The sequence below is a fragment of the Sus scrofa genome, chromosome 1 (genome assembly GCF_054392235.1).
Source record: "Sus scrofa isolate SSC_HxYL_T2T_F1_AM1 chromosome 1, Sscrofa_HxYL_maternal_Yorkshire_Landrace_v2.0, whole genome shotgun sequence".
Classification (NCBI taxonomy): domain Eukaryota; kingdom Metazoa; phylum Chordata; class Mammalia; order Artiodactyla; family Suidae; genus Sus; species Sus scrofa.
Genome location: NC_139383.1, coordinates 172,683,277 through 172,710,999, shown reverse-complemented (window position 1 = coordinate 172,710,999; position 27,723 = coordinate 172,683,277). Strand labels below are relative to the sequence as shown.

Here is a 27,723-nt window from a genome sequence, read left to right as displayed (position 1 = left end):
ATAGAATAATTTTAGAATAATTTTAATGCAGAACTGCCAACCGCATTATAGCAATTACTTTAGTGTTATTGCTGTTAGTATGATTATTATTTTGGAGAGAAGATTTTAAGGTAGGAGTAAACCCAATTGGCATAAATTAAAAATTTATGTCTGGAGTTCCCGTCATGGCTCAGTGGTTAACGAATCTGACTGGGAACCATGAGGTTGCGGGTTTGATCCCTGGCCTTGCTCAGTGGGTTAAGGATCTGGCGATGCCGTGAGCTATGGTGTAGGTCACAGTCGCATCTCAGATCCTGCATTGCTATGGCTCTGGTGTAGGTCTGGTGGCTATAGCTCTGATTAGACCCCTAGCCTGGGAACCTCCATATGCTGCAGGAGTGGCCCTAGAAAAGGCAAAAAGACCAAAAAAAAAAAAAAAAAAATTTATGTCGAGATAGGAGTTCTCTTGTGGTACAGTGGGTTAAGGATCTGGCATTGTCACTGCAGCGGCTTGAGTTGCTGTCATAGTTGAAGTTGGATCCCTGGCCCAGGAACTTCTACATGCTGCGAGTGTGGCCAAAAAAACCCCATCATGTCAAGATAATTCCTGCTACTTCTCTTAGGTGGCCTTTTTTGCTTTTAATAATTGTTTCTGAACTTATTCTGCCTTAGTTCCCATCCAAAAAAAGTCTTTACTAAGAGAAATATTTTGTGTAGTGTTCCATGTTGGAGGTATTCAGTTGGTATTCTTCAAGATTCAAAAACTGTTCCAGCAATGCAAGTTACTCAGTAAATATCTGTCTAACCCATATTTTTTTTTTAGTAATATGATTCCAGTATTCACTTTCAGTGGTTGTAATTCTTTTCAGTAATTTATTGTAATCTGATACTAAGTCAAATAGTTAAAAAAATTATGGGCAGAGAGTCAAGAAAAATTGATTGAAGTTATAATCATTTAAAAACAATTTGTGGAATCCTAACTTTAGCCATTTAAAAAAGAAACATAGTTAAAGTAGCCATACTTATAAACTAGCAATTGTTGCAGAAATTCCATACAGAGAAACCAGTAAAAATTGATCACTTTCTAAAGTTGTGTTGCTTTTTTGTGATGGACAGGCTTTAGGTATTTTTTTTAAGATCATAGCTTCTTTGAAGCAGCAGAGGCAGGATTCCAGTCTGGACTCCTCAGTGTAATACCAAGCAGCTACTCTGTGCAGAGCAGAAAACCTTGATATTTCAAGAAGTGCTTAATTTTAGTTTCATTGTATCCTTAAGTATCAGTATGGAAAAGTCAGCAAATATGTGACTTTCCATCCATCATTACTTTTTATTGAGGTGTTTAATCTTGGTTAAAGTTGGTTTTGCCGTCATTAAATGAGCATGATTGGGAGTTCCTATTGCGGCGCAGCAGGAACGAATCTAACTAGTATTGAGGAGTGGGGTTCGATTCCCTAACCTCGCTCAGTGAGTCAGGGATCTGGCGTTGCTATGAGCTGTGGTGTAGGTCGAAGATAAGGCTCGGATCCTGTGTTTCTATAGCTCCGATTCAACCCCTAGCCTGGGAACTTCCATATGCCATGAGTGTGACCCTAAAAAGCAAAACAAACAAACAAGCATTGTTGTGGGGGGTTGGGGAGTGGAGAGGTGGGTAGGACCTGGCTGGGATGGAGGCTGTGTTTAAACCTGCCACACTGTACCACTGACAAGGGGAAATAGCATAATTGACACCATTGCACTCGCTCACGCTCCTCCCCTTGATTTTTCCCTTGAAGTTCTGCTCTAAAGGAATTAAATTAGTTGACTGCTGCGAGTTGAGTTGTTTAGGGTGTTCAGCTCTTACTGCTGAGAGTTTGTGAGAGCTGACTAACAGAAAGATGAGCCTGGAGAATAACTTCAGTTTAGGAGTTAATACGTTTTTGTAAATAGTAGAAAGCAGGTCTTTTATCTTGGGCATCACCTTCCATTTAAAAAGTTTAATAATTACTTCTTTGATGTTGGTTTATAATTTATTTCAGTTAAACTATTTTAGCAGACCTTTTTTTCTTTGAACCCTACCCAAGAACTTGGCAAGCCCTGGCCTTCCCAGTATAAGCCAATTCTACCTTGTTTCACTGAACCCAAATACAGTTACAAATGCAGAGAAGGAGCTGTGAGATTTGGCACTGAATTCAAAGAAGACAAAAGGGCAAGTTGAGTGACCTATTTTCACTCTTGAAATTTACCGACTGTCTCATGAGGGACAGAAAATGAAGAAAACTAAAACCTTCAAGAAAGATTAATAAGATTCTTTTGAAAACGTGACTCAAATAAGACTATAAAATATTATTCCAAATTTTGTTTATAGCCAGAAGAGATTTTTTTTAAAGATTCTTTGGAAGATTTGTTCTTAGATATAAAATATTTATATCTGCTCAGATGTCCATTGCAGCTATTCTAGAAGACATTTTTCTGTAAGCTCACCACAGGTCTCTGCAAACAAAGTTGAAGAGCTTTAAATATATGTTTGTATATCCCCAGATATATGGTCTAAAGAAAAAGACACGACTTTCTCTGTGAGCTCCTTTAGTTCACGTTTTCTGATTCACTGTAGGACAGGGCGTGTTCCTGCACATTCCACTGGATAGTAAGTATAAAACCCAAATTGAAGGATGCACAATGTGTGTAATAACATAGAGTAGTAGGCAAACGTGTTACAGCCCAGTCCGTAGGTGGGTAGACTGCCTCGGAAAGTCTTGTAGGATTTAGGGGCTGGTGGGGCCAGAGTGAGAGCTGCTGGTGGTCCCCGTAGAGGGTCCCTGACAGAGCCAGTAGCCCTGTGATCAGAATTCAGAAGATCAGACCCAGCAGCAGGTAACACGGCTTTGTGGGAGAGCCCCCCGCAGCTGCCAGAGCATCTCTTGGGAAAGCTGTCTGTCTCGACCCTCATGGGTGTGTTTACAGTGGAGTCCCAGAGCCCTCAGCTGGCTCGTCCGGGTCTTCCTACACCCACTCCTCCAGGCCTTTTCCTGTGATTCCAGCAAAAAGATTTACCTATCATCCCTTCACGTACACCGTGTTGTTCCTTGTCTTTGCCACATGAGTTCCCTTTGCCTGGAAACCCCTTCCTTTGCCTCATTGCCTGGTTCACTCCCATGTAGATTCAGCTGGTCGTGGCCAGAGCAGTGCCCTCTCACTGCTGGGCCTTCTGTGTTCTTTCATGTGCCCGTGATCACCACAGTCATAACACCCATCGTGCAGGCATCCTCTCTATTTTTTCCATCTTCTTCAGCAAACTGCCATTGTCCCACTGTAGGGCACGGAGAACAGAGAGATCTCTCTGATTGAAAGTGGGACTCAGTTAACATTGTGGGATAAATCAGTGTGCCCTGAGCCCCCATGCTGTGCTGAGAAGCCAGGCTGCAGGGCCTTCATTGTGGCCGGGCTCAGGCTGTGGCTGGTTACTTTCACTCCTTTTTGTAAGCACAGATGGTACCTGGCAGATGCAAGCCTTTGGCCAGAATTACTGGCCAAAAGGGGGTGGGTCCTTGTGGGCTCCATGAACAGGTGTTAGAAAGTCACTTAAAGCATTCGTACTGTGGACACCAAGCTGTATCTTTGCAGCTGAAGGTACAGGGAGTGTGGTTATCTTCCCACAAAAATGCCCAAGGCACCTGGCAAGAGCAGGCTGCCTCCCACCCTGAGGGGCTGAGGTGCCCATTGGTAGATGGTGCCTGCGGTGGACAGCCCGCCCTGGCTGCCGGGATTTTAGAGGCTGAGGAAGACTCTTCCTTCCAGAGCCATTCCTGTTTATCTCTTGAGGTTCAGGAGGTGGAGGCTCCCTGGACACTGGACTGGTGCTATTACCAGACAGGAGAGATCTGAGACCTGGGACAACTTTGTCTCTCTCTGGGGAATGTATTGAGACTTGCTGGCTTAGGAACATTTCGTATTAAAAACATTGCTTGGGGAGTTCCTGTCATGGCTCAGCAGAAACAAATCTGACTAGTACCATGAGGACTTGGGTTTGGTCCTCGGCCTTCCTCAGTGGGTTAAGGACCTAGCGTCGCTGTGAGCTGTGGTGTAGGTTCCAGACAAGGCTCGGATCTGGCGTTGCTGTGGCTGTGGCATAGGCCAGCGACTATAGCTCTGATTCGACCCCTATCCTGGGAACTTCCATATGCCACATGTGTAGCCCTAAAAAGAAAAAGCACCTGTAGCCAGGGACTGACTTTCCTCGCTGCCACCTTGATCAGCCTTCTTCCTCATGGCCAAGCCCCAGACTGATGTCCCCAAAGCCCCTCCCCATTCTCTGTCAAACCTCTGCCCCTCGCTGTGCCCAGGTTCCCTCCCTGCCTCTGGCATTCCTGGCAGGCAGATGTAGCTGTGGATCCAGGGGGCCTGGGTGGAGAGGGAGGAGACTGGTTTCCTTTATGACCTCAAGTGCCCCGGTGGGCTCTGGGATCAGCTGTCTTCACTGAACCAGAGCTGAAAATGGTAGTGAGGCCTTAGAGTATTGGTTCATCACTGTGGTGTGGTGTGACAAGGCTTTTATGTGCTTGCCCAGGAATGCACCATCCGTTTGTAATTTCTTTAGGAAAATATGCTCTTAAGTCCAACTGGCAGACCAGATTTTTACATTTTAAAAATTTAGCACCTGATTCTGTAAGCGGATACTACCTTGAAATGCAAAACAACCAGAAAATAATTTTACACCGCAAGGTAGGGGCGTCAAAGCAAATACGAGGCCATCCAGGCCATAGTTGACTTGGTAAGAATGTAAAATAGACGGCTCTAGAAGGGGACTTAGAGGTCACGGATTCCTACTCTGTTTAGTTTAAAGATGGGAAAACTTCAGGCCCAGAAGGATGCAGGACATTTTTCAGAATTTAACCTTTGTGCCAAGGGCTGCTTCAGAACCTAGGAGTCCTCCCCTTTGCCTCAAGGTCAGGGTGTGGGTTTGAGGTATCACCCCAAGTTGTGAGTGAGAACGCACTCCTGGGGCAGGGAGGGAACCTGGAGCCCGGGGTAGCCCAGTGTGAGCTCCCCACGAGCTGTAGGTAGAATTGGAAGGGACGTTGGAGGAAGGAAGGAGTCATGGTTTCATATCCGTGTAAACTTGAGTAATTGGAAAACTGGAACCAACACCAACAAGACAAACACAAGAGGGCTTGTGACAGCTGACAGTTTGTCCCCACACCATGCAATGTCACACACGATGCATCTTCCTGGGGCCTCTCCAAGGGGTCATGGGTGCTCTCACACTTTCAGATTTGAGAGCTGAGTGCATCTGTCAGTGTTCTTCCTTAATATGGCTGGTAAGATGGCTGGAAAAATTAATTCAAGATGAAGGACTGGGAATGAGAAGCAAGCCACCATCATTGGCCAGTTTGAATGTCAGCGGTTTTGATATTTGGGCTTATTTACTTCTTCTTTTTTTTTTTTTTTTTTTTTTTTTTGGAGTGCGCCAGAACATGTAAAGATTCTTAGGCCAGAGATTGAATCTGAGCCACTGCAGTGACAATGTTAGATCCCCAGCAAGCTGCGCCACCAAGGAACTCCGTTGTTTACTTTTTAAAGTTATACATTTCTTACAGATCATCTGATAAAAACAGTGATTATCTTTAAAAGAAACGACCAACGACTAGGTTTTTTTTGTCTTTTGATTTGTAGAAATAGTTTTAGATTGTACTTGGGCCTTCAGAGACCATTTTAGTTTTTTATTCTATAGTAATATTTGTTTCTTTTATAAAACAGTGATTGTAGGGGGAAAAAATCACAATGACCTTTTTTCTATTTGGATTGCTTTTTCTATTGAGGGGGGTTATTTTGTTTTGTTTTGGCCATGCTTGAGGCATGTGAAAGTTCCTGGGCCAGGGATCGAACTCATGCCGCAGCAGTGACAATGATGAATCCTTAGCTGCTAGGCCACCAGGGAACTCTTCTGTTCAGTCTGCCTTTTAATTAAAAAGAGCAAAAAGATTGAATTGAAATTACATTAGAAGGAGAACATTCTGTGTAGGTTCCTTCCAGTGGTCCCTCCTTGAGGACCAGATTCTTGAAGAACAGAGGTAATCCAGGGAGAACGTGTCTCCCATCAAGAGGCCTGCATTTTAGGAACCAAAGCAGCTCAGAAGATAGGGCAGGCCCTTATAAGTAGAAGGGGAGTGAAGCTGATCCAGACCTGGAAGAAGTGGGCAGCACAGATTTCTTCTTCTTTTTTTTTTTTTTTGTTATACTTCTATGGTCTTCTATTCCTGATTGTCTTAGAGTCAGTGAAACAGCAGCACACAGCCCAGGGCACCTGTCAGTTCCTTTAATTCACATTGTGAAATGTAAGGGAGAGAGAATGATGATGAGTGAGGTTTACTGGTTAAGGGCCCCTGATGAAGCTGGATCAGGAGAATGGTGACCCAGGCCTGTTAGGGTCTATAACCCCTGAAGCTGTGGTGTGTGTCCCTGCTGGTCAGCAGGGTACATGTGGCCACAGGAAGACCTGTGTACAGGGTGAGCCCTGTGATGCCCTGGCAGGCATTTCTGAGTTTCCTTGCCATAATTCTGGCACCTTTGTTGGAACATCTGTCTTTCGTTCAGCACTTTTGTTTTTCTATCCCCTGTGTGTCTAATGTTCTGAGCACGGAAACAGTGGTGGAACATGTTGCTTTCCCATTTGCTCTGGGCTTGGCCTTGCGTTATTCCCATCTAGTCCAGTTCTCTGTCTGACTTTTTCAGTTACTCAGTGTCATCAGCAAACCAGAGAGTCTTATAACCAGATAGGAGACTCATTTTGTGTGTTGTTTTGTTTTTATTTATTTATTTTTAGGGCCACACCTGTGGCATGTGGAAGTTCCCAGGCTAGGGGTTGAATCAGAGCTGTAGCCCCTGGCCTACACTACAGCCACAGCAACTTGGGATCTGAGCCCCATCTGCAACCTACACCTCGACTCGTGGCAACTCCAGATCCTTAACCACTGAGTGAGGACAGGGATTGGACCCACGTCCTCATGGATCCTAGTTGGGTTCATTAACCTCTGAGCCATGAAGGGTACTCCCTGTGTGTTGTTTTAAACAAGTGGAACAGCAAGCATAAACATTGTTCATTTCAGAGTTGCCACCTCAATAATCTAGATCCTGGTGGTACTCAGGACATGTCCCAAGCATGTCCTGTGAGGAGGAAACCATTCTCCTCACTTTATGGTTGTGACTTTTTTTCTCTTTTAACCTAGACTGACTACTTACTTTGTTAAACAGATTTGGTTCTGAACAATTGAGACTTGTCTCTGTTTTCTATGGAATACGAGTAGGGATTAGCAAACTCTAGTTCACAGCCCAGCCATCTGTTTTTGTAGATAATTTATTGAAACACAGCCACACCCAGTCATTTATTTGTCATTGTTTGTGGCTGCTTTTGAACGACAAGGCAGAGTTGAGTAGTTGCCACAGAGACTTTATGGCCTGCAAAGCCTAAAATATTTACCCTCTGGCCCTTTACAGAAAATGTCTGCTAACTTCTGGTCTAAATTTATTCTCTCTATGTAAATATTTCCCCTAGGTCACTCAGTTAGAATTTGCAGAAACTTGGATGGTTTAATACTCAAAAATTACTTTCCTTAATGCTTTCCCACATGTGAGTTTCCTGTCCTGTGTTCATCTAAATACCTATTTATTTGTCTATTCTTGGATATCTCACTAGTATCCTAGATACTAAATTCTCTCAGTAAGGACTTTAGAATTTATGATCCACAGTATTCCAGATTTCAGGGGAAGGCTCCTTGCCTGTGTGCAAGGATGTTTTCTAAGAGAGCAGGGCGATTTGGGGAAGCAGGATTATTCCTCATGTTTTACCGTCCATAACTGTAGGTAATGTTTATATAAAGGGAATGAAAGCTTTCTGTTTTAGGGGCACATAGTGACTATATATGGATCTAATATGAATCAATGGATTAAATACCTACGAACCATTAATTTTTATTTTATCCTGGTGAAAAGTTTCAAGAATTCTCACAGTGAAAATTAGACCTCTTATTTATTTAATACATATGCCAATAATGTTATGTATTTCTTTCTTTTTTTCTCTTTTTTTCTTTTCTTTCTTTCTTTCTTTCTTTTTTTTTTTTTAAGCTGTTTTAGGGCTATATCCGCATCACATGGAGGTTCCCAGACTAGGGGTGGAATTGGAGCTATGGCTCCCAGCCTACACCACAGCCACAGCAACAAGGGATCCGAGGCACATCTGAGACCTACACCACAGCTCACGGCAACTCTGGATCCTTAACCCACTGAGGCCAGGAATCAAACCCAAATCCTCATGGATCCTAGTTGGGTTCCGTTAACTGCTGAGCCATGAAGGGAACTCTTAGGTATTTCTTTAGTGAATTTTTTTCTAATAATCTACTTTGTTGAGTTATCATTTATGTATAATCTTAATACATTTCTACTCTGTAGAAAAGCTAATTTATTTTAAAGCAGGCATTTATAGATTTTTAGCTTGTTCAGGATATCAGTCTATTCTGTTCCTTTTTGTTTTGTTTTGTTTTTCTAGGGCTGCACCCGCGGCATATGGAGGTTCCCAGGCCAGGGGTCAAATCGGAGCTGTAGCTGCCAGCCTACACCACAGCCACAGCAACGCCAGTTAGGAGACGCGTTTGTGACTCACACCACAGCTCACGGCAACGCCAGATCCTTAACCCACTGAGCAAGGCCAGGGATTGAACCTGCAACCTCATGGTTCCTAGTCGGATTCATTAACCACTGAGCCACGACGGGAACTCCTGTTCCTTTTTTTAAGTCTGTAGTTAAAGACTTAAGTCTGAGTACTTGCATATTATAGGACTAATGTACAATTCTGGAACTATTTAGAACAGGCCATTCATTGATATTTTGGGAATGTTTAGCTTTAAACCATGTTTGTACTTCCATAGGTGTCTTTTATTACGAGGGAGCACAAAGTGTGAAATATAATTCTTGCCCTGGAGATGCTTACATTTGGGTAGAAAATAAAAGCATAAATATTTTTAAAGCTAACGCTAGTATGAGTTGAGTCTAAAACAAGAGTCTTAGAAGCCTCACAAGGTGGTACATAAGTAAGTGCTAAGTGCAAGTTTCTTTCAGTTCAGATTTCAACTCAGTACCTATTGAGGCTCTTTGAATAGAGTGAGCAATAAAATATAGTCAGAGGAGAATAGAGCGAACCTAAAAATTAAAACAGGGTGTGATACATGGAGGGGAAGAATTGGACTTAAATCTAAGGTACAAGGAAGCAGATTTGTACAGGAAAAGCATCGCTGTTTCCTGGGGAATCAGCAGGGGTTGGAAATGCCAGGGGAGGCTTCACAGAAGAAATACTATTCAAAGAGGGGTTTGGAGGATGCCCAAGAGGAATCTTCCCTGTGTACAGAGGAGTAGGAAGGGGGTGGATGTGGTATAAACCAGTGTGGCATGCTAAGGGACTGCCAGCAAGTAGTTTTGGAGCGTGATGTTCTAGGAAGGGGTGACAGGAGGCTGGGATGGGTGAGGTAGGCAAGTCCCTCCGCCTCACTCCCGGAGAGAACACCAGATGGGTTTCAGGGGGAGAAGGGACATATTGTGGTGTGTTTCCAATGGTTCGCTCATAGCTGTGTGGCATGTGGGCGAGAGAAGGGGAGGCAGGAGGCTGGAGAGATTGGAAGGCCCACCACGGAGCTGAGAGCTGAGTTGGCTGGAGGCAGAGGGGTTTGAATGGGCATTAGGAGCGGGATGGCTGTCACAGAAGGGCAAGGGTGGAATGCGTCACAGTCTTCAGAAGATGTGAACCTCAGGGGCTTTGAAAGGTTTATCAAGCCCTGGGAGATGTGATGGGTTGAGGATTAGGTTGTGGACCGTGTCAAAAGCCAAGAAGTTTGGATTTGGCCTTACACACAAGGAGAAGGTGGTATAGCGAAAGCCTTCCTGCATCTGATCATGAATACTCTCTCCTCTCCCATCACAAAGGGTGATCCATCTGCCCAGACCCCTGTTGACCACTCCAGGGTATCTCAGCCACACTCTCCTGCATCTTTCTGAGCATCATCAAACCTGCTCTGGTAGCCCTAATCCAACACAGTAGCCTTCCCCACCCCTCTACCCTACTGTCTGCCATTTCTTCTCTGCTTTTCTTTACAGCTGGTCTCCCTGAAATTGTTTTCTGCCCTTCTGCTCACCACTTCTCCATTTAGATTTTTGTCCCACTGCGCTGCCCAACCCACTCTTGTTGAGCTCTACAGGGCTTCTTTGTCACCAAGCACAGGGGCTTGGCTTTCTCTGTCGGCATCTCTGTTGACCTGCCTGAGGTACTTATCTGCTCCGTCCTCCTTGAGATGCTTTCTTTGTCAGGCCTCTAGAACATTGTCTTCTCTAGGTTCTCAACCTGCCTTTTTATAGCTCTTCTCAGTCTCTTTCATCTGTGAATGTTGATGTGTCCTTTCACTCTCAAACAGTTCTCATCCAGGCCCATGATCTTGAATGGCATCTATGTCCTCATGACTCACAGGTCTGTGTCCCTGGCCAGACCTCTTCCCCAAGTTCCAGACTTGACTCTAACCACCATTTAATATCTCTGCTTAGCTCTCCAGTGGGCCTCTCACACTTAATGGATCCAAAACATAACTTTTAATTTCTCTCCTTCCCTAAACCCCTCTTTTCTCAACTAGAAACTGGTAACTCTGTTCCACTGTGCTCCGGTCGAAGAATTTGGAGCGATACTTCACCCCTCTTTTTCTCTCCTTTGTCACCCACATTCAGCCTATCCACAAATCAAATCCACCCTTGAGGAATATACCAAATCCAACTGCTTATCATCACCTGTCTTTCCAAGCCCAGGTAAGCTCTCCCTGGAGCCTCTGCTCTAGCTCCCTGCTTCCACACGTGGCAGCTGTAGTGACGCATCTAAATTGTGTTGATCGTGTTAGTCGTCTGCTCAGACCCTTCCATGTCCTCTCATCACACTAGTGGACAATCCAGAGTCCTCGCCGTGGCACACAAGGCCCTGCAGTCTGTGCTCTGAGCACCCCAAGGAATGTTCAAATGGCCCAGGAGTGTGTGCCTAGATACCCAACAGCACCAGGCATTGAGGAGAAACAAAGTAAAGTGCAGTGAGATTTCTCCCCATTGCTTTGGCAGAGCTGAAGAATGTGACCTGGTGTTAAAGACTCTTGATGAATGGTCACTGATTAACATTGATGGGGTCCTTTTCAAGGACAGTTCAGCAAGAAGAGCCGTAACATTTTTTACATCTTCTAAACTTGGAAGTCTGTTTTCAGAAATTTATCTAAAGGAGAGTTCCCATTGTGGCTCAGCAGGCTAAAAACCCAGCTAGTATCCATGAAGATGTGGGTTTGAGGGGTTCCCGTTGTGGCTCAGCAGTTAATGAACCTGACTAGCACCCATAAGGACAGAAGTTCGGTCCCTGGCCTCAGTCAGTGGGTTGGAGATCCAGTGTTTCCACAAGCTGCAGTGTAGGTTGCAGATGCAGCTGGGTTCCAGTGTTGCTGTGGCTGTGGTGTAGGCCAGCAGCTGTAGTGCTGATTTGACCCCTACTCTGTAATTTACGTACACGGCAGGTGTGGCCTTATGCTGTAGGTGTGGCCTTAAAATGAGTAAGAAAAAAAATTATCTAAAGGAAGTAATTGATTGACTATAGAAATTTTTATCTGTAATTACTGAAAAATTGAGACAACCTAAATCATTAATAGAAGATGGATAAATGAATTACAGTCCATTTATACAATAGAATACTATGCTGGATTAAGAACGTAAAATCATTGGAGTTCCCGTCGTGGCACAGTGGTTAACAAATCCGACTAGGAACCATGAGCTATGGGTTCAATCCCTGACCTTGCTCAGTGGGTTAAGGATCCGGCATTGCCGTGAGCTGTGGTGTGGGTTGCAGATGCGGCTCGGATCCAGGGTTGCTGTGGCTCTGGCGTAGGCCAGCAGCTACAGCTCCAATTGAACCTCTAGCCTGGGAACCTCCATATGCTGCGGAAGCGGCCCTAGAAAAGAAAAGAAAAAAAAAAAGTAAAATCATCAAAATGTGTGTAGTTGTATATGCTTTACAAGTGAAAAAAAATGGGTTACAAATCAGTATTATAACACAGACACATTCTTATAAATACACATGAATAAGTGCATCCAGAAAAGAAATGGGAAGGACATACGGCTAGAAATTGATCATGGTTACCTTGATTGGTGAGATTAAAAGCAATTTCTCTTTGATTTTGCAATAAGCATTTGTTTTGTTTGTTTGTTTGTTTGTTTGTTTCCTATTCTAGGGCTGCTTCCTGCGGCGTATGGAGGTTCCCAGGCTAGGGGTCGAATCGGGGAGCTGTAGCCACCGGCCTACGCCAGAGCCACAGCAACCCTGGATCTGAGCCGCATCTGCAACCTACACCACAGCTCATGGCAATGCCGGATCCTTAACCCACTGAGCAAGGCCAGGGATTGAACCCATAGCTCATGGTTCCTAGTCGGATTTGTTAACCACTGTGCCACGACGGGAGCTCCAAGTATTTGTTATTTTTATAATCAGAAACAATAAGAGAAAGAACATGAAATCTGCAGCATCTAGGTGTATGTACTTCACTGTGATATGGAAGCCGCCAAGCTGGAGTTCCCTTGATTCCCCAGTCCCTGCCTCACTCGCCCACCACTCACTGTGACTGCATTGCACCTGTTCACAGATGGAGCCTTATCAGCAGTCACACAGGAAGATGTGTTCTTCCTTCCCTGTGAAATTCCCCACCATCACCTCGGTCCTCAGTGTCTCTATTTTTAGAGGCTTTCATCAGGATTTAAGCATCCCCGTGTCTCAGTCCTCTTCTAGAAACAAGCAATGCTTCCTCTCTGTCCAGTACTTGATCCTAAATTTGTTACTCTGGGATTACTTTGTAGAACATGCTCACATTTTTCTAGGAGATAATTGTATATTCAGTTATTTTTCCCTTTATTCATTGACACAGTGAATATTTACTGAGTATTTTCTGTATGCTGAATGCCAGAGTTATAGAGATGAATGATCCATAGTTTCTATTTTCAAGGAGCTTATGGAAGAGTGAAACTCCTCCTGAAATAAAAAGAAAAAGCCAAGAACTTATAGAGTTTGGGGCTTTTCTTGGGAGGAAGAGATGCACCATATAAGTAGATGGTTTTATTTGTTAATTGAAAATTTTTACCTTAATACTCTCAGTCATTACTGAGAGAACTGCAAATTAAAACCACAAGGAGGAATTCCCATAGTGGCGCAGCGGAAACGAATCCGACTAGGAACCATGAGGTTGTGGGTTCGATCCCCGGCCTCACTTAGTGGGTTAAAGGATCTGGCATTTCCATGGGCCTCACTTAGTGGGTTAAAGGATCTGGCATTTCCATGAACTGTGGTGTAGGTCGCAGACGTGGCTCGGATCCGGATCCCACGTTGCTGTGGCTCTGGTGTTAGGCCGGCAGCAACAGCTCCAATTAGACCCCTAGCGAACCTCCATATGCCGCAGGTGTGGCCCTGAAAGGCCAAAAGACAAAAAAACCCCCAAAAAAACAACACAAGGAAATACTAGTAGCCACTCTTTATAATGGCTGCAGTGAAATAAAATGGCAACATCAAATGCTGGAAAGGCTGCAGACCCACTGGAGTCCTCTCATCCATTGCTTATGGGAAAGCACAGCCATCTGGAAAACAGCTTGATAGTTTCTCAACATAATTTACCATATGACCCAATAATCCTCTTCCTGATATCTACATAAGAGAAGTAAGATCATATGATCACAACAAAACCTGTCCATGAATGTTCATTGTTTGATTTATACTTTATATCTTAATTAGTAAGTATTTCCCCGAACTTGGGAGTTCCCTTCATAGTTCAGTGGCTAACAAACCTGACTAGGTTCCATGAGGATGCAGATTTGATCCTTGGCCTCACTCAGTGGGTTAAGGATCTGGTGTTGCTGTGACTGTGGTGTAGGCTGGCAGCTGTACCTCCGATTTGACCCCTGGCCTGGGAACTTCTGTGTGCCACAGGTGCGGCCCTAAAAAAAGCCCCGCCAAAAATATAATTTCCCCAAACTGGAAATAACCTAGAAGTCCTTCGCCTGGTAAATGGATAAACAAACAGGTATATCTGTACCGTGGAACACTCCACAGTGAGAACGGACTCCTGGCATACTATTAGAACTGCTGGTGTATGATGCCAGCTTCGCAAAACCACACGTTATACCATGTGGTTTCATTTCCGTGACAGAGAAAGCAAAAGTATAGGATGGAAAACAGATCAGTGGTTTTTAAGATCTGGGTGTAGGAAGAAGGGGTCGACTCTAAAGGGACATAGAAGAATTTGGAGGGTGATGGAGTGCTTCTATATTTTGATTGTAGTGGTAGTTACTCAGCTGAATCCTTCCCCCCTCCCTCCCCCGCCCCTCTGGTTGTGGTGTGCAGCGGCTTGATGCGGGATCTCAATTCCCAGACCAGGATTGAAGCTGGGCTATAGCAGTGAGAGGGCCAAATCTTAACCACTAGACCACCAGGGAACTCCCTAACTGAATCCATATTTAAAAACTCACTTAAAAGAGTTTTACATTTTGTAAATTAATACCTCAATGAACCTGACCTAAATTTTTTTTTTTTTTTTTTTTTTTTTTTGGTCTTTTTGCTATTTCTTTGGGCCGCTCCTATGGCACATGGAGGTTCCCAGGCTAGGGATCGAATCGGGCCGCAGCCACTGGCCTACGCCAGAGCCACAGCAACGCAGATCCAAGCCGCGTCTGCAACCTACACCACAGCTCACGGCAACGCCGTATCGTTAACCCACTGAGCAAGGGCAGGGACCGAACCTGCAACCTCATGGTTCCTAGTCGGATTTGTTAACCACTGCGCCACGACGGGAACTCCCTAAAAATTTTTTTTAAGACAACAGGAAAAAATTTTTCTTGTACATGAGCTATAATTTACATGGTCCAAAAATCCAAAAATATGAAGGAATACAGTTAAAAGCCTCATTCTACCCTTGCTTTCTATAATGTTTCTTATGTATCTTGAAGTTTCTCTATGCAAACATCATCCTATATGCATCTGTGTTCTCATTTTTACCTCTTTCTAACACAGAAAATAGCTTATTAATAGGATTTTCTGCATCAGTTCCATCTTCGCATAACTTATGTTACAGTTCTTTTCATAACCATGCGTGGAGATCTTCCGTTCATTTCTATAGCTGCACGACAAGAATGTTGTCATATGGGTGCCTATCATTTAGCCAGTCCTGCTTTGATAGACCCAGCTTTTTCCCCCATCTTTCCCAGTTATACACAGTGCTGCAGGGAATAACCTTGCACATACAATCAGTTCTGCTATAATGCTTGTGCTGAAAACATTTGTTCTAGTGCAGCTGAGATGTCAGGGAATAATTGAAGCATAAGGTGAATTCCGAGTTTGCTCATGTGTGATTCCATCCCTGAGAAGCATTAGGTGAGCATAGAAAACTGGGATGGAGTTGTGTAGGAACGCACCCGACACGCTCGAGCACAGTCAGACCTCCACCAGCAACTTTGTCTCCCCGACGGTTGAATCGCAAAGGTCCACACCTGGTGTTCCAGCTTCCCTCCGATTTCAGATAACCCTCCTTCCCTCACTTCGCAAAAACTAACAAGCCCGCTGATGCTCACTTCCACAAGCAAACTGCCTGTCTTTTTCTAAGTAAACTGCCATATTTTTTTTTTTTTTTTTGCGGTATCCTTAGATTTCTTAACCATTTAACGTGTGAAACCATGCTACTGTTTTTATTAAATGAGTCACTGGCAGTTTTTGAGTGTTATGCCCCTAATGTCATTGTTGCTGGGAGTCCTATTTTTTTTTTAATTTGCATGATTCAGTGATTTAAAACATGTGTTATGTGTATGTTGTGTTAATAATAGGACTGACTGTCCTGTGTGCAGATATATTTATAGAATAGATTCCCAAGCAGAAGGATCCAGAGTTTTAGGAGTTAAAAATTCTGAGGGATTGCTGCTGTGATATGCTTACGTTATACAGTTGGTTTGGTTTTTCCTTTTCCTGGTGCAACAAGATTGGCTGCATCTCTGGAGTGCTGGAATGCAGGTTCAGTCCCTGGCCCGGCACAGTGTGTTAAGGATCCCGCATTGTCACAACTGTGAGTTTAAGTTGCAACTGTGGCTCAGATCTGACCCTTGGCCTGCGAACCCCATATGCCACAGTGCAGCCAAAAACAAAAAAACAAAGAGGATAGAGCTGAAAGGCGTATGTCACCAGCATGCTTTGGGAATAATTCTCCTCCCCTTTAACCAAAATTTTATGGCTGTTTGTGCCTGTGTGATGGTCTCTTTGCATGTTGGTGTGAGACAGATTTCTCATGGAGGTAGGAATCTCAGGAAGAGGCAGAGAAAAGTTGATGTCTGGCCAGATGAGTGTGCGAAGTTGTTTCTTTTCTCCCCCTGACTTCTTCAAAGTAATCTGAAAGAGAAAGAGGCCTTTAAGCCAAGAGAGAGAAGGGGCTGGTTATTCAGGATGGGAAATGTCTGATTGCGAGAGTGCCCTCAATCGAAACGAGTGGCTTTCAGAGGCACCTGAAATTCTAGAGCTTAGACCTTGAGCCCAAGGCCAGGGCTTTCAGAGCACAGGGATGTAGTAAGAGGGGAGAATGATAACGCTTTCTTTCCTAAAGGACATGAGGACAAAAGAGTCAGAAATTGGAGATTAGCGAGAAAGTTTAAGAAGTGTACCCAAGTATTTGTTTTATTTGATGTTTTACTCTATAAAGTTTTACCAAAATTTTCAGACCCTGCCAGCTTATTAGTTCACTATTTTTTTTTTGAAGAGCTCTATTCGAAAACAAAATACTTTATAATTCGTAATTTCTTTTCTGATTTTAGTTAACTATAAAAAGCCTATTTCAGGCCCTGGTTCTGTCAGTATCCGCTTATTCAAACTGGAGGCAGGAAAAAGTAAATGACCTTAAAAGTCTTGAAAACAGGAGTTCCTATTGTGGATCAGCAGGTAAAGAACATGACATAGTGTCTGAATCCGGATCCAGCGTTGCCAGGGCTATAGGCTTCAGATGTAGCCCTGATTGAACCCCTAGTCTGAGATCTTCCATATGCCACAGGTGTGGCCATAAAAAGAAAAAAAAAAAGTTTTAAACCCAAATGATGATAGACTCTTACATTTTATTGGAGTGTGTGTTTTTTTCCCACCTTGATTTAAAAATTACTTTCTGTGTCATAAAGTAGCAGTATAAACAATTACAGTATTGACGATACAAGTTATGAAAATAACTTTGGCAAAGCACCTTTAAATAAGTTAGGATTTAAAATTAATAAAGAAGAAAGTCATTTGTATTGTTTGGTAATGTGCACATGGCAGGTTTGAGCTGAAAACGAGTTCAAACCTGTAATTTTTCTTGTCACCAGTGATTTTTTTTAAAATTTATTTATTTTTTGTTACCAGTGATTCTTGAAGCCTTACCCTATTTGTTTTGGGATTGCTCTGTTCATTTCTGTATTTCTTTTCATAAAGGTGTTGAAAAAGAAGAATATCTCACACACTGTCAACTCTTTTTGAAAATAGTAGTTATTGATTCAGCTGAGGTGCTCTTCATTTATTATCATCTGAGGATCTCTTTATCAATATTTTTCTCTACTACAATTTTGATTTGATATGTTACTATAACTCCAGCATAACAAGAAGTAGAATATTAAAATCTTCACCATAATAGAATATCCAGTTTGCATTTCTCCGAGGCCTCTGCCCTGTTGCATGTTTGGAACAATATACTTGAGATGCCTCCCTCCTTTATGATTATTTGCTATAATTTTCTTGCCTTTAGAAAGCTGTCTTGGAGTTCCCGTTGGGCTTAGCAGAAATGATTCTGACTAGCATCAAGAGGACGCAGGTTTGATCCCTGGCCTCGCTCAGTGGGTTAAGGATCTGGCGTTGCTGTGGCTGTGGCCAGCGGCTATAGCTCCAATTGGACACCTAGCCTGGGAACATCCATATGCCGTGGATGCAGCCCTAAGAAAAGAAGTGAAGATGTCTTGTGTTTTGACTCTCCCAAGTGATCTTAATGTTGTCCATCTTATATGTACAAGATTCAGCAGGAGTTAGATATTATTAGATGTTCAAAACCTGTATTAAAACATCATAGAACCGGAGTTCCCGTCGTGGCGCAGTGGTTAACGAATCCGACTAGGAACTGTGAGGTTGCGGGTTCGGTCCCTGCCCTTGCTCAGTGGGTTAACGATCCGGTGTTGCCGTGAGCTGTGGTGTAGGTTGCAGACGTGGCTCGGATCCCGCGTTGCTGTGGCTCTGGCGTAGGCCGGTGGCTACAGCTCCGATTAAACCCCTAGCCTGGGAACCTCCATATGCCGCAGGAGTGGCCCAAGAAATAGCAACAACAACAACAAGAGACAAAAAAACAAAAACAAAAACATCATAGAACCATTCATGACTGACTGTTCCTGACTTAAAGTTTTATTCTAAAAGAAACCTCTTATCCATTCTCTGGCTGCATATGGTCTAGGTATGTTCTCTGAAATGTGATCAGAAATTTTTCTGAAGGGGCACGGTGGGGAGAAGGGACAGGATGTCTCCCGCACTGGTTGGTTACTTTGTTCTCTTTTTTTTCCCACCATCTGCCGGACTGATTTGTTTTATTTAAAAGATAGTATTTTCTAGGAGTTCCCGTCATGGTGCAGTGGTTAACTAATCCAACTAGGAACCATGAGGTTGCGGGTTCGATCCCTGGCTTTGCTCAGTGGGTTAAGGATCTGGCGTTGCCATGAGCTGTGGTGTAGGTCGCAGACGCAGCTCGGATCCTGAGTTGCTGTGGCTGTGGTGCAGGCTGGCAGCTACAGATTGGACCCCTAGCCTGGGAACCTCCATATGCTGCGGGAGCGGCCCTAGAAAAGGCAAAAAGACAAAAAAATTAATAATAAAGAAATAAATATATTATTTTCTACTCTTTTTAAAATGACACTTAAATATGTCCCTTAACTATACTAATAAAAGACCACGTATTGAGTTTTCCATCTCCCAAGCCCTGTGTTAACCCTTCCTCCCACACCCTCTCTGAGGAGGGCACTGCTGTGACTCCCTCCTGACCCTGGGGAAGGGGAGTTCATGGAGGCTGGGACACTTTCCCTCATCACATCCCTCGCGGTGTGTGCTGGAGAAAAGGTACCAGTCCATCTCTGGGACTTCAGAGCCAGCCTCTCAGCTGCCTAAATGGATTAGCTTTACAGCTTGACTAGGACATGTTTGTCAAGTGATTCATGTAAAAATAATTTTAAGAAGAGAACTTACCACTTCTTTACCATTTAGCTTGCAGTTGTTTGCTTCTCTCTTCTTATTGCCAAAGATAGTAACATCATTCCACGTGGGTATTTATCCTACTTCATCCTTATTTTTAATGAGTGCTGAGCCAAATTTTGTTTCATTCATGAGGCTGACCCTTCTTTCTTGATTTCATTTCCTTGCGATATGACATTAATTCCAGACTGTAATGGGTGCATATCAAGCAAGTTAAGCCACTAATTTTACTTCAAAGCTTCCACATGGGAATCTGAATTAACATAATTATGTCTTAGCCAGAGTGGGAAACTTTTCACTTTGATTTTTATATATCTCTTGATAGCTCTTTTGCTCTCTTATCTGTCCCCCCTCAACACACACACACACACACCCATTCTGCATATACCAACAGGCAACCTCTGCAGAGTGGTTTCAAACTTGGTGTTCTCTCTCTTTTTTATAATGTTGTATTAGTTTCAGGTGTACAGCAAAGTGAATCAGCCATACGTATAAATATATCCATTCTTTTTTCCCATGTAGGTTATTACAAACTATTGAGTAGATTTTCCTGTGCTGTACAGTAGGTTTTCTCAAACTTCTGTTCTTCAGATGACTAAATAGTATCATTTAAAACAAAAGGACTTCTTGGAAAGCTCCTTATGTAAGGAATCGTTAGTTATTGGGGGAAAAAGCTAAAATGATTAAAATTAGCCAGAGAGGTAAAATGGCACATTGGCGAAAGAAACATGTTCTTTCTGGATATTACAAAATAACTAATGGCTTTATTTGGTATTTACTGAAGAATTATGTTTTTTTAGGTTAGCTGGTTTTAAAAAATAACATCTCTTACACAAAAAATTATGTAATGTTTTCTTTTCAGATATCTGGGTGTTTGTGTTGAATCAAAAACAAATGTTTTTGAGAAAAATATACAACTTTTTACTCTTAGGCAAAAGAGTATCGCATTCTCTAGAAATGAGCCTCTTCATGATTACTGCAGCCCTGCTGCTCCTCTTGTTACATCTTTGAAAGAAGCTTCTAGTTTTGTTACTGTATTGCTAAACAATAGCGATTTTTTAGATTAGTACAAAAGAGTTCTTAATGTGTAAAGTGTTTCTGTTTTTGTTCTCTTGAGTGACTGTCTTTCTCTTTTCTCCTGATGAAGCAAATGAAAAAACACCCCTGCCGCCAGTGTGACAAATCTTTCAGCTCATCCCACAGCCTGTGCCGTCACAACCGGATCAAGCACAAAGGCATCAGGAAAGTTTATACCTGCTCGTAAGTCGTAATTTCTAACGTAGGAAGCACAGTGAAAGGATTAGGCTGGAGCCGCTCAAAGGTTTTTCGTTTTTCACCGTTAACTTTCCATTTCCCCAACCATCTGCTCCACAGTGTATGGATTTCATTTCTTAATTATATTTTGTTTTTACAGACCATTCTTGCTTGGTTTGTAACACGTAAAAATCTTAAAATAGGAGTTCCCGTCATGGCGCAGTGGAAGTAAATCTAAGAACCATGAGGTTGCAGGTTCGATCCCTGGCCTCGCTCAGTGGGTTAAGGATCAGGCATTGCCGTGAGCTGTAGTGTAGGTCACAGACATAGCTCGGATCTGGCGTTGCTGTGGCTGTGGTACAGGCCAGCAGCTGTAGCTCCGTATTAGACCCTTAGCCTGGGAACCTCCACATGCCACAGGTGAGGCCCTAAAAAGAAAAAAAGAACCAGTCCTTGCTCACCCTTTGTATATTCTTATCCATTACCTGTGTCCTTAGCTGTTGTTCAGAGATGTGTATTTTATTACGAGGAGAAGTGAGCACATGGTTGAAGGAAAAGCTTTTCGGCCTCCTTCCTGCACTAAGTTGCCAGTATTGGCAAGTGGGTTGTGCTGGTTGATGTACTCCATGGTGCAGAGCGGGCCCAGAGTCAGTCCTAGGCTAGGGAAACAGGGACCTAGACCCTCCTTCTGGGGAATGAAGCTGGGAGGGATTTTGGTGAGATGAGAACATTTTGTAAATAAGTCTGTATGTTGAGACTGCTTTGGAAGAATCAGACTGGGGCTGAGAAAGTGGAGGGCTGGCAGGGATGGCGCAGTCTTTCCTCTGACAGGTTTGTTCATTTCCACATGAAGTCTCTGTAAGGCAGTAAAATGCCTGGATCGTCCAGTTGATTTGTTCCTCTCTGTGGGTGCTGGCTTCTGGTGTGGGCTTCCACCCTAACCTGTAGAGGGTCTCTGACCTCAAATCATCAGAGTTTGGGGCCTCGCAGAAGACAGCAAATTTGGTGCTGTATAAGCCATGAGGAACTTTCCATCTGCATTGGCTGCAGGGTTTTTTGTTTTGTTTTGTTTTGCTTTTTAGGACTGCACACACGGCGTATGGAAGTTCCCAGGCTAGGGGTTGAATCAGAGTTACTGCTGCCAGTATACACCACAGCCACAGCAACGCTGGATGCCCAACCCACTGAGCAAGGCCAGGGATCAAATCTTCATCCTCATGGATACTAGGCGGATTCGTTTCCACTGTGCCACCATGGGGACTCCTGCAGGGGTATTCTTGACATCTGGCTTAGAGCATCCATAATCACCAGGATCATTAACTTCTACTTACCTCTTTTTGGCTTGTTTGATTAAGAAAATGATTAATTCATATCTTCTAAAGAAAAACTGTAATCATAATTTCTGGGAGTGGTGGGGGTGTTGCACAAGCTGAAACAGAAACTTAAATAATTGACGTGTTTTGGACGTCTGTTCACAGTTTTCTACATTTTAATCAGCTGACGAAACACATGTATTGGGCTCCGTGATGATGTTGCATTGGTGCCCCGATGAGGAATTTGACAGGGTGGACACTGGGTCTTGTCACTGTTATGGCAGAGTGGACAGGAATCCTTAACACCAATGTGAAGGATTCAGGCAGAGACTTTTCTTTCTATTAAGGTATCTCATGATGTAAATTTTGAGGGGACACTCTGAGTCACTGGAAAGAAAACTCTCGAAATGTAATGTCCTCTGTGTCAAAATTATGGCCGTCCAGAATTAGAAATTAAGTAATACTTTAACCAAAGTCAGAAAATAAATACTCCAGTGAACCAAATTAGGCCTGTCCTATAAGGACACAAAAACTGATAGAAAACTTTTAACAAAAGCTGCTGTATAGCACTGGGAACTATATCCAATCTCTTGGGATAGAACATAATGGAAGATAGTATGAGAAAAAGAATGTAGTATATGTATGACTTGGTCACTTTCCTGTACAGCAGAAATTGGCACAACATTGTAAATCTTAAAAAAAAAAAAAAAAAAAAAAGGCTGCAACAGTTTTTTTCACAAATTGGGAAATACGATTCATAGCAACATTGCTCTTTTGCTTTGGACCGTTGATGTTCACACAGACCCCCCCGGCCCCTCTGGGTGAGCTGTTAGCCAGTTGAGGGCTTTCAGCAGTGTGTTCTTCAGTGAGTTACTTTAAAGCAAGTAGGTTATTTCCTTGTCTTTCGCCCCACAGGCACTGCCCAGACTCCAGGCGCACCTTCACAAAACGGTTGATGCTGGAGAAACATATCCAGCTCATGCACGGAATTAAGGATCCTGACTTGAAAGAAATGACAGAAGCCACCAATGAGGAGGAAGCAGAAATAAAAGAAGACACCAAGGTCAGACATTATATGTGTTCTCTTTACAGTAAAGTGGTGTTGACTTGCTTTTTGCACTTAAGTTTTTCTGTGGTAACACAGTTTTTAAAATTCAGACTATGCATAAAGCTATAAAATAATAGGGACTCTCCCACTGTACTCATTCTGACCTTTCATCTTGCTCCTAAAAGGTAACCTTTATTAAGTCCTTTATGAAGTTATATACTTCCGGACACAGCTTTAGGGAGTGATATGCTCACATATAAAATTTTAAAAATTTTATGTCTACTCAAAGAAGTTGTCTCTTAGCCAGAAATTTGTATAAAGGTAGACTCCTTTTCTTTTTTTGTGTGTGTGTGTGTCTTTTCCAGGGCTGGCTGCACTGGCGGCCACACTTGCAGCATATGAAGGCTCCCTGGCTAGGGGTTGAATCGGAGCTGTAGCCGCCGGCCTACACCAGAGCCACAGCAATGCCAGATGCAAGCCGTGTCTGCAACCTACACCACCACTCAGGGCAACACTGGATCCTTAACCCACTGAGTGAGGCCAGGGATCGAACCCGCAGCCTAATGGTTTCTAGTCGGATTCGCTAGCCACTGAGCCACGACGGGAACTCCTAGACTCTTTTTCATTGGCAGTATGTTCATTGTGAGAGGTACTCAATAAAATTAATTCTGTTTAGTTTCTCTTTGTAATGTTAAAAGATTAAGATCAAAAATCATGCCTTATCAGTGGATAGTGAACTTGAATTGGACGCACACACACATATATTAACCTGTGTACAAGGTGTGTGGGTACCAAGTGCCATTGGAGTGAAGAAATAGTTCAGCAGACATTTCAGAGACCCAGCCATCTTTGGCACCATGCTGTGTCTGGAATGTTCTTGGGTGAAAGCCTGTTTGTACTTTCAAGGAGTTAATCATTGAAATCAGAAGATAAGTCAGACTAGTGTCGCATTAAATTGTAATTCTTTCCCTCAAGTGATGGGGAGGTGGGGGTGGAATTAAAGGATGTATGTGGGGAGTTCCCATCGTGGCACAGTGAAAACAAATCCACCTAGGAACCATGAGGTTGCGGGTTCAATCCCTGGCCTCGCTCAGTGGGTTAAGGATCTGGTGTTGCCCTGAGCTGTGGTATAGGTCAAAGACGCGGCTCAGTTCTGGCATTGCTGCGGCTGTGACATAGGCCGGCAGCTACAGCTTCAATTAGACCCCTAGCCTGGGAACCTCCATATCCCGCAGGTGCAGCCCTAAAGAAGCAAAAAACAAAAAGAATGTATGTACATGGGGCAGCCTCAGGTTAAGGGCAGAGAAGCTGGATGGCCATGGAGCTGGGAGGAAAGGGTGCCTCTTTGGCTTAGACTTTTGGAGAGCTGGAAGGGAGGGGATTTGATGTAGCCAGCGGGGAAAGGAGAATGGCGGGGAGCGGTGAGGGCAGGAAAGGGCACTCACTAGTGTTCAGTGGCTGTCATCTCAGGAAGAGCACTGGTGCCGACATTGTCTCTCCCACGGGGTACTTTGCAGTCTGCCCGCCCCCTGCTTCTCCCTGGTCCCAGCTTTACACTCACCAGGTTATGCTGCTGTAGCCCCCCTGGCCTTCATCCTGTCCCCTAAGCACCCAAGCCAGCTCCCAGCTGGGCTGTTTCCCTGTGCGGCCTTGAGGCCCAGGCCGTTCCTGTGACACTGCATGTTGGTTCCTTCATTGCTGTTTGCCCCCCCGCCCCGCCGCCGAGCCCACTGACAAGGGCTGCCCAGCTGAGTCCATGTGGAAGGAGTGACCCCCTAAGGAGGACAGAATCACGCAGCTGTAAGAAAACCCAGGTCCTGCAGCCCCCTGGGCCGCACTCCCCGTAGCCCTGGAGACTGAGAGAACTGACCATTTGTCACCTGCAGAGAGTGGTTTTCAGTGCATCATTTGTTCTGTTTTCCTCTCCAAGGTTCCCAGCCCCAAGCGGAAGTTGGAAGAGCCTGTTTTAGAGTTCAGGCCTCCCCGAGGAGCCATCACTCAGCCCCTGAAGAAGCTCAAGATCAATGTCTTCAAGGTGCACAAATGCGCCGTGTGCGGCTTCACCACCGAGAACCTGCTGCAGTTCCACGAGCACATCCCGCAGCACAAGTCGGACGGCTCGTCCCACCAGTGCCGAGAGTGTGGCCTCTGCTACACGTCGCACGTCTCCCTGTCCCGGCACCTCTTCATCGTCCACAAACTGAAGGAGCCGCAGCCGGCGGCCAAGCAGAACGGGGCCGGCGAGGAGAACCAGCAGGAGAACAAACCGGGCCCCGAGGATGAGCCAGCCGACGGCCCTGCGTCAGACCGAACATGCAAAGTGTGTGCAAAGACGTTCGAGACGGACGCTGCCTTAAACGCTCACATGCGGACTCACGGCATGGCCTTCATCAAATCCAAAAGAGTGAGCTCGGCTGAGAAATAGCCAGGCACCCTCCACAAGGAGAATCCCTCTCCACATTGGAAGAAAAAAGACATTTTTGTTACAGAAAGTTTGCAGTATCATAGAGTTAACAGTACTGTCTAGGCTGTTGCAATATATCCTCTCTCCAAGTCCCTTCTCCACCTCCGCCTGTATATCCTCCTCCTCGATAAGTATTAAAACAGTATTTGAGTTTAAAAGAGTTTGTATATATTTAAATGAATAACTTTTTATACTCTTTGTTACATGTTTGTATCAGTATTTAGTGGAAAATGTTTTGAAGTGTTTCTGTTTTTTTTTTCTTTTTAGTTTTTTTTTTTTTTTTTTTTTTAATTTGGGTTAGGTTTTTTTCTTTTTGTACTGTTTCTTTAAATCAGAGTTCTTAGTAACAGGGGCAGTTACTGAATCAAATAAACCATTTTGTATGTCACAGATTTGAATGGGTTAACTAATTACAGGCTACAATAATGCCTTTTTTAGTGTTTTTAATTTTTAGAGTTCACTACATAAACTGTAGGTGACTGTAGGTCTCAAAAACACTAGGGACTTTTAAGTGTCTTAGCACTATCCTCAATGTGCCTGCTCCGCCAGGGATGCCCGGCCCCGCCAGGAACGCATTCCCGGCGTGTGGCGTTTTCTCCAGGCCATGCCAAACGGTGTTGACAGCAGCCTTGCAGATCGCTTCTTTCCCAGTGGGGGATGAAAACTTGGGTCAGAAATCCAGTAAGGCACACGGATTTCCTTCATTCCATCTCAGACCGGGGAAGAAGGGTATCTTAAAGGGAAAAAAGCAGGGACCAGTGGTTTTCTGGGCAGATTTGCAAGGCTGGCTTCTAAAAGAGCACAAGGAGATAAAGTGAAGAAAGGGCTGGACTACTGTAAAAGTTACAAATACATAGTTAGACCAATAGATTTATATAGTCACGTTTTTGTCATGTAATTTATTAACTATTACAAAAACACAACTAAAAGTATGAAGTATTTCTCTGGCTCTTGACAGAAAAAAAAAAAAAAATCACAGTTGACTTAACCCTTTGCTGTCTATAAAGAGTTGGCGTTTCCTGTTCTGGGTGCTACTGCCAAACATCCTGGTACTTAGAGTTGGGATGCACAACTTCTGCCACCCACTTATCAATGCAGCACTGGTGTGGCACAATTGGCTGTTCGATTCCACACTGAGCCACCTGGGTTTAGTTCAGTCATTTCAATAAGTATCTGTAATACCGGTAGTTCCGCTTTCTTAGTGCAGCCAAGGTACTTCTTCTGTCCCTTCCAAACGTTTATAGTTGTCCGGGAGAGTTCTATTTTTTGGTTTTTGTTTCGTGTTTTCTTTTGCATTTTATATCTTGTATTTATCCCTAAACATGTTTTGTACTTTTTTTTTTTTTTTTAAAGAAAAGAAATCCTTTTGTGTATATATAGATATACTTGCATGATATACTGTAGTCGATGTTCGGTTCCTCCAAAGGTCTTGCTGCTGTCAGGTGTCATGCACTAACCACATCCATCATAACTGTATTAAACACATTTCATATGTAAATAAAAGTGGGACATTTGGCCCTCGTGCTTCTGTGAGAGAGTTATTGATGGTGGGTCTCTGACATCTTCGTGAAGTTTAGGGAGTGATTCATTGCAGGGATGGGCTATGGGATATTGCAGATTTCTTCTCACTCAGAAGAGCCATATATTCACTCTCGTTAGCAAATCAGCTACTTTGTCACTTTTGTGTTGACTCCATTGGTATAACCCAAGGGCGTGATTAAATACTCCTCAACTTGAAATTCAATTGCTGTTACTTGTTATATTTATATTTGTATTGCTCTTAAGTTGTATTCATAGCACTTTTTTTGTGTTTTTGCATTTGAACCTTGCAATAAACCTGTGTGGTGGGCCACACAGGTCCTAATAGCCTAGTTTTACAGTTGAGGAAGCTGAACTCAGATTAAGTTCTTGGCCTAAGCCCTCATAGCTGGTAAGTGGCTTCGCGTATTAGAATCCAGATATTCTTGCTCTCAATCTAGTGCTCGCTCTCTGTGTTTATGTACATATTGACAAATACTCACTCAACAAATAAAAAGTATGTGCAAAACACAATACTAGAATTTTTGTTTGTGGCACTATGGCTTTTATAAGATAACCTAGGAGTCTCTCTATTCATAAATACCTAGACATGCTTGGTAATATGAAATTGGCATCTTTCATTTCTTGTGTGGTGGGAGGGGGGAGGACACGCCCTCAGCATATGCAAGTTGTTCCCAAGCCAAGGATCAAATCTGAGCCATGGCAGTAACCCAAGCCGCTACAGTGACAATACCAGATCCTTAACCCACTGTCTGACAGGAGAACCCCTGAAATTAACATCTTTTAAATGCCTAGTTGAGTATCCAGGAAAGTTTTTTAAAATGCCCAG

The 27,723-nt window shown here is 43.7% G+C and overlaps 1 long non-coding RNA gene across 48 annotated transcripts in view; it reads left to right on the top strand.

Annotated features, from left to right (window-relative positions):
* LOC102167001 (zinc finger protein 532) overlaps positions 1-26,879 on the top strand; it is a 107,054-nt gene extending 80,175 nt beyond the window's left edge. For 28 of the 48 annotated variants that reach the window (XR_014816139.1, XR_014816206.1, XR_014816160.1 and 25 more), the window contains 3 exons: positions 20,424-20,536; positions 22,759-22,906; positions 24,822-26,879. This is a non-coding gene — a long non-coding RNA (zinc finger protein 532). Of the gene's footprint in view, positions 1-20,423; positions 20,779-21,723; positions 22,471-22,758; positions 22,907-24,821 lie in introns of those variants that run through there. The other 20 variants (XR_014816245.1, XR_014816218.1, XR_014816224.1 and 17 more) reach the window with 4 other exon arrangements.
* The last annotated feature ends 844 nt before the right edge of the window (positions 26,880-27,723 follow it).